Source organism: Camelus dromedarius, chromosome 17 (assembly GCF_036321535.1).
Source record: "Camelus dromedarius isolate mCamDro1 chromosome 17, mCamDro1.pat, whole genome shotgun sequence".
Lineage (NCBI taxonomy): Eukaryota > Metazoa > Chordata > Mammalia > Artiodactyla > Camelidae > Camelus > Camelus dromedarius.
In genome coordinates, this window is record NC_087452.1 from 3,559,341 (window position 1) to 3,565,340 (window position 6,000).

Here is a 6,000-nt window from a genome sequence, read left to right on the forward strand (position 1 = left end):
TGCTCTCCATCCCATTCTTAGGTGCTGGGCCCTGTGAGAGAGGCGGGCTGAGCATGCCCAGGGCGAGTAGGAGGCCAAGCAGGCTCCAGTCCCAAGGATCCGGAGGAAGCATCCTGGGGGCTCCCCTGCAGCAAGCTCACAGGATCTGGGGGCCCAGGGGCAGAGCAAGGACCCACAAGGATGTCATGGGACAGTCACACAGCACCAGGTCTTATCTCCAAGAAGGAATGCTTTCTTCCTGGCAGAGCTGTGCTAGTTAGGAAAGCTGTTTCTGAGGGAGTGATGTCCCCATATCTGGAGGCATGCAAGCATGGACTGGAAGATACGTTTCAGGGAGGTTGGGGAGAAGTTTTCCACCTTCCCTGACTGAATGCTGAGCTTCTGTGATTCTAGCTCCCTGCGTGAGCCCTGCCTCCTCCTATTTTGCTGGAGAAGGAAATGTGAGAGAAGGTCTGAGATACTCTCCTGCCTCCACACCAGTCTCCTTGCTACTGGAGAAGGACCCAGGTGGGTCAGGAACGTTGTGGCGGGACGACTGAGGAGGTCCTCAGGGTCGTCCAGCATCAAAGGTCAGTGTTTGGCATTGATGTAAGAATTTGGCCCTGCAAACAAACCTCCAGGAATAGGAAGAATTAATATTGTTAAAATGGCCATGCTACCCAAAGCAATCTACAGATTTAATGTGATCCCTGTCAAATTACCCAGGACATTTTTCACAGAGCTAGAACAAACAACCCTAACATTTATATGGAATCACAAAAGACCAGAATTGCCAAAGCAATACTTAGGAAAGAGAACGAAGCCGGAGGCATGACCTTCCCAGACTTCAGGTGAGTCTACAGAACTACCACAGTCAAGACAGCACGGTACTGGCACAAAAACAGGCATATGGTCAATGGGAAAGAATAGAGAGCCCCGAAACAAACCCACAGACTCTGGCCAATCAAACTTCAACAAAGGAGGCAAGAACATACGATGGAGAAAAGACAGTTTCTTTGACAAGCGGTGTCAGGAAACCTGGACAGCCACATGTAAATCAATGAAGTTTAGAATGAAAATAACCTTGTCTCTGGTGCTTGCTGGAGACTTGCTGCCTCTCCATCCCATTCCTAGGTGCTGGGCCCCCCCTCACACCATACACAAAAATAAACTCAAAATGGCTTAAAGACTTAAACATAAGACTGGACATCATATGCCTCCTAGAAGAGAACACAGGCAAAACATTCTGTGACATAAATTGTAGCAATGTTTTCCTGGGTCACTCTCCCAAGGCAACAGAAATAAAAGCAAAAATAAACAAATGGGACCTCATCAAACTAATAATCTTTTGCACAGCAAAGGAAAACATAAATAAAACAAAAAGATAACCTATGGACTAGGAGAAAATATTTTCAAATGATGTGATTGACAAAGGCTTAATCTCCAGAATATACAAACGGCTCATACAACTTAATGGCAAAAAAACAAGCAGCTCAATCCAAAAATGGGCAAAAGACCTAAACAAGCAATTCTCCAATGAAAACATACAAATGGCCAATAGGCACATGAAAAAATGCTCAGTATCACTAATTATCAGAGAAATGCAAATCAAAACTACAATGAGGTATCACCTCACACCAGTCAGAATGGCCATCATTCAAAAGTCCATGAACAAAAAATGCTGGAGAGGGTGTGGAGAGAAGGGAACTACACTGCTGGTGGGTTTGTAGTTGGTGCAGCCATTATGGAAAACAGTATGAAGATTCCTTAAAAACTAAAAATAGACTTACCATAAGATCCAGCAATCCCACTCCTGGGCATATATCCAGAAGGAACCCTAATTCAAAAAGACACCTGCACCCCAATGTTCAGAGAAGCACTATTTACAGTAGCCAAAACGTGGAAACAACCTAAATGTCCATTGACAGATGACTGAATAAAGTAGTTGTGGCATATATATACAATGGAATACTACTCAGCCATAAAAAAGAACAAAATAATGCCATTTGCAGCAACATGGATGGACCTGGAGATTGTCATTGTAAATGAAAGAAGCCAGAAAGAGAAATAAAAATACCATATTATATCACTTATACATGAAATCTAAAAAAAAGTACACAAGTGACTGATATCTATAGAATAGATAAGTTTATACTGTATACCACAGGGAACTATAATTCCATATCTTGTATTAACCTATAGTGAAAAAGAATATGAAAGGGAATATATGTATATATATGCATGGCTGAAATATTATACTGTACACCAGAAATTGACACATTATAAACTGACTATACATCAATTAAAAAAGAGAAATTGTATATTTATACACTGGAATACTACTTAGCCATTTAAAAGAATGCAATAATGCCATTTGCAGCAACATGGATGGACTTAGAGATCATCATACTAAGTGAAGTAAGTCAGACAGAGAAAGACAGATACCATGTGATATCACTTACATGTGGAATCTAAAAAAATTGTTACAAATGAACTAATTTACAAAACTAAAAGAGATTCACAGACAGAAAACAAATTTATGGTTACCAAATGGAAAAGGGAGGGATAAATTGGAAGTCTGGGATTAGCAGATATAAATTACTGTATATGAAATAGATAAACAAGACCCTACTGTATAGCACAGGGAACTACATCCAGTATCTTATAATAATCTATAAAGAATTTATATGTATATGTCTATATATATAACTGAATCACTATACAGCACACCAGAAACTAACACAACATTGTAAATCGAATCTACTTCAAATAAAAAAAACAAACCCTCCAGGAACAGAGGCGGTGGGGAGCGCCTCTCAGAGCAAGGTGGGCACTCAGGCCATTTGGTGGCCTCCTGGCCTCCTGCACAATTTGGGCCTCCAAGATATAAAAACTGCAATTAATTTAGTTCAATTCAAACTATGTTTAACTTTTTTTAGTTTTGTGGTAGGTGATAACATTCACAGGGTACAAATTCAACAGCTTGGCAAGGACTTTCACTGCAAAGTGAGCTTCACGCTCAGACCTCCTCTCCAGGGGAACTGCAAACCTTGGCGTCCTCCGAAAATAGTCTGTAAACGTGCAAATACACTCAGCTCCCATGAATGTGTTCTGAGCACCTATGAAGTGCGGGAGAGGTGAGGGGAAGGAGGAGGGAGCCCAGCCTGGGGAGTTAGACAGGCCTAGGTTCACACGGAATCCCTGGCTGGGCTGCTGAGAGCAAGCACCTGCTTCCTGGGACCAGGCGCGCGTCTGTGATCTGTGTGCACTCACCTACTCCTCTCCACGTGTCAGCTGGCATCCTCTGAGAAGCAGACAGCAATGTGGGATTAGACTATTAGACATGCAAGAGGTTGACTGGGGAAAATGCAGTCGGCCATCAGTATCCGCAGAGTCAACCAACCCGGGATGGAATTCCATCTGCCACTGGTTGAATCTGTGGATGGAGAGCCCGCAGATACCGAGGGCTGCCACTAAGGGACTCAAGCATCCACGGATTTGGGTACCCACAGTGGTTCCTAGGAGGCATGACCATACCTGTGAGGGGAAGTGTGGGAGAAGCTAGAGTCCGGTCACCAGACTGAGCAAACAGATAACACGGGACACCTACTTAAATCTGAAGGTCAGAGAAACAATGAATAATTGTGTAGTATAAATATGTTCTATGCACCATGGCCCATGCCTACTTCTATTCAAAAATTATTCATTGCTTACCCAGTGTTCAGATTTAACTGGGCATCTGTGCCTTATCTGAGAGAGGCATCCGACCACAGGGCAGGTCTGAGTCCTGCGGGAAGGAGAGGAAGAGAGGGAAGGTGGGCAGTGTGCTGGGCGGATAACAGCCCCCCAAAATGTCCAGGACCTGTGACTGTGACATATATCAAAAGGACTTTGCAGATGTGACCGACGATCTTAAAATGGGAAAGTATCCCGTGTTATCCAGGGCGACCCTAAATGTAATTCCAACGGTCCTTACAAAAGGGAGGCAAGAAAGTCAAAGGAGGAGGTGAAAGGTGGAACCACCAGACCCATGGGGCATCCTGTTGCATGGGAAGGGGCCTGGTGCTCTCAGCGGCTGGCTGGAAGCAGGCCACAGGAACCTGGTGTCTGTGGGAATGTTGGGGGTCCTTCAGTGCCTGGCGCTGAGCCAGTCCATGACATGCCCCATCGCTGGAAACCTCAGAGGCGCATTTTTATGGCTACCATTTACCACAACCTTATTTTTCTCATCCTACCACAAAGAAACCCATGGACAGAGAAGTTAAGAAACTTGCCAAGGTCACACAGCCTTCAAGTGTTGTTACTGGGATGTGAACCTAAGTAGTCTGACTCTAGAGTCCATGTCACTTAAACACGATTCTAAAATGCTTCCTCGCGTGTCTCTGAGTCAAAACAGCTTCAAACCACTTTGGGGATCAAGTAGAATGTGTATTAGAAATAGGTTAATTTCCAAAAAGTATTATAGACTGACCGATAACAGCCAGTGTTGGAAATGGTGTGGGGAAATGGGTGCCCTCAAATCTCATGCATTGGTTGGAGTATAAATTGCTTACAGCCCTACAGTAGAGCAATTGGCAGGATTTACAAAACTTGTATCTGTCTGTGCCCTTTGTCCCAGCAATTTCCCTTTTAGATGTTCTGCCCACATCAACCACCTCCGTGATTGAAAAGGACAGGAGGAAGTCTCTATCAGCCCAGGTCGAGCATCTTAGGACAATGAACAGAGCAGAGGGACAATACATGTACGTGAAATAATTGGAAACGACGCCTGAGAGCGTGTGTGCATGTGATGGGTGCAAACAAGCAAATACAGGCATAACTGGCGCCAAAATCCGTGTTTCCTTCCGGAGACTCGACACGCATCCTTTCAGCGGACCCCTGTGGAGGGCTTCCTATGTGCTGCCCAGCACAGTGGGCATTTCTGCCCTCCGCAGCTCTTCACACAGAAGCTAGAGGTCACATACTGTCCCTCCCCTACGCCAAACCCTCCCCGGAGGTCACAAGCGGACAGGACCCAGAGGGACCTGCCCCTGCTGGGGATCCGAGGTCCCAGGCCTGGAGGTGCGGACCCTCCCCCCTTGGCGGACCCGACCCCCCTTGGCGCACTGTCCTTAGGCCCGAGTTTCTGGCTCCTCCCTTTGTGAACCGCGCCTTTTACCTTTTCTGATTTCTGAAGCTTCCACCTCTGAGGCCCTGCAGGCTCTGGAGAGACTGCCCCTCCCAAGGTGACCGGCTCCTGGAGACAGGAAAGGGTTTGCTGTGCACACTAACCAATCCAGAGCCCCCAACCCCCCCCCCCCACACACACACACCTCCTTCCTGGGACTCTCAACCCTGGGCCACCATCCCCCGGGCCTCATCACCCCAGGGCCAGACACCCAACGACTAGGGACAGCCCCGAGGCCCCCGAGTCCGCTGGGCTCATTCAAACCCGCTTACCCCGCCTCACCCGTTCCTTCCCACAGAACCCACAGTACAACCTCTTGCCCACATGTGCCCTCCCGGCCCCGGCGCTCCCCTCTGGGGCCCCCCACGGAGCGACGAGCCCCCTCCTGCCAGGAACTTGGAGTCACGAACCGTCTTTTCAACGGCAGTTGCCTCCCGGGCTGTGGGTCTCCCCACACTTGAATAATAACAAAATCTACATTTAAAAACCCTCCCCCACCGCCCTACCTGAAAGGCCGCCCCTCGGTGAGCGCGTGCGCTGGGGTGGCCTGAGAATTCAGGTTCCTCCCGGCACGCCGTCCCTCAGGAGGCGCTGCTGAGACCGGCGGCCTTGTGAGCCGTCTGCGGGATCTTCACGAAGCACAGGCGACTCCGAAACGCGCCCTTCCCGTCACCCCGCCCCGACCCCTCCCCTCCCTCGCTGCGATGCCCCGCGGCCGGCTTCCTCCAAGCCCAGAACTGCCGCCCTCTCTTCAGAGGGGTTGCCGGGAGGTGGCGAGTTGTAAAGGGAGGCTGGTTTTCGCGCTGCAGATCTATCTATTACACGCATTTTAAAACGATAACGTATTCATTTAT

The 6,000-nt window shown here is 47.8% G+C and overlaps 1 protein-coding gene across 1 annotated transcript in view; it reads right to left on the reverse strand.

Annotated features, from left to right (window-relative positions):
- Positions 1–5,751, reverse strand: part of RBSN (rabenosyn, RAB effector) — a 40,657-nt gene extending 34,906 nt beyond the window's left edge. The window contains exons 1-2 of the mRNA XM_064496216.1: positions 5,653–5,751; positions 5,138–5,215 (exon numbers count right to left, since the gene is read on the reverse strand). The gene's annotated coding sequence lies outside the window, so the exon portion shown is untranslated. The remainder of the gene's footprint in view (positions 1–5,137; positions 5,216–5,652) is intronic.
- Positions 5,752–6,000: the final 249 nt, after the last annotated feature.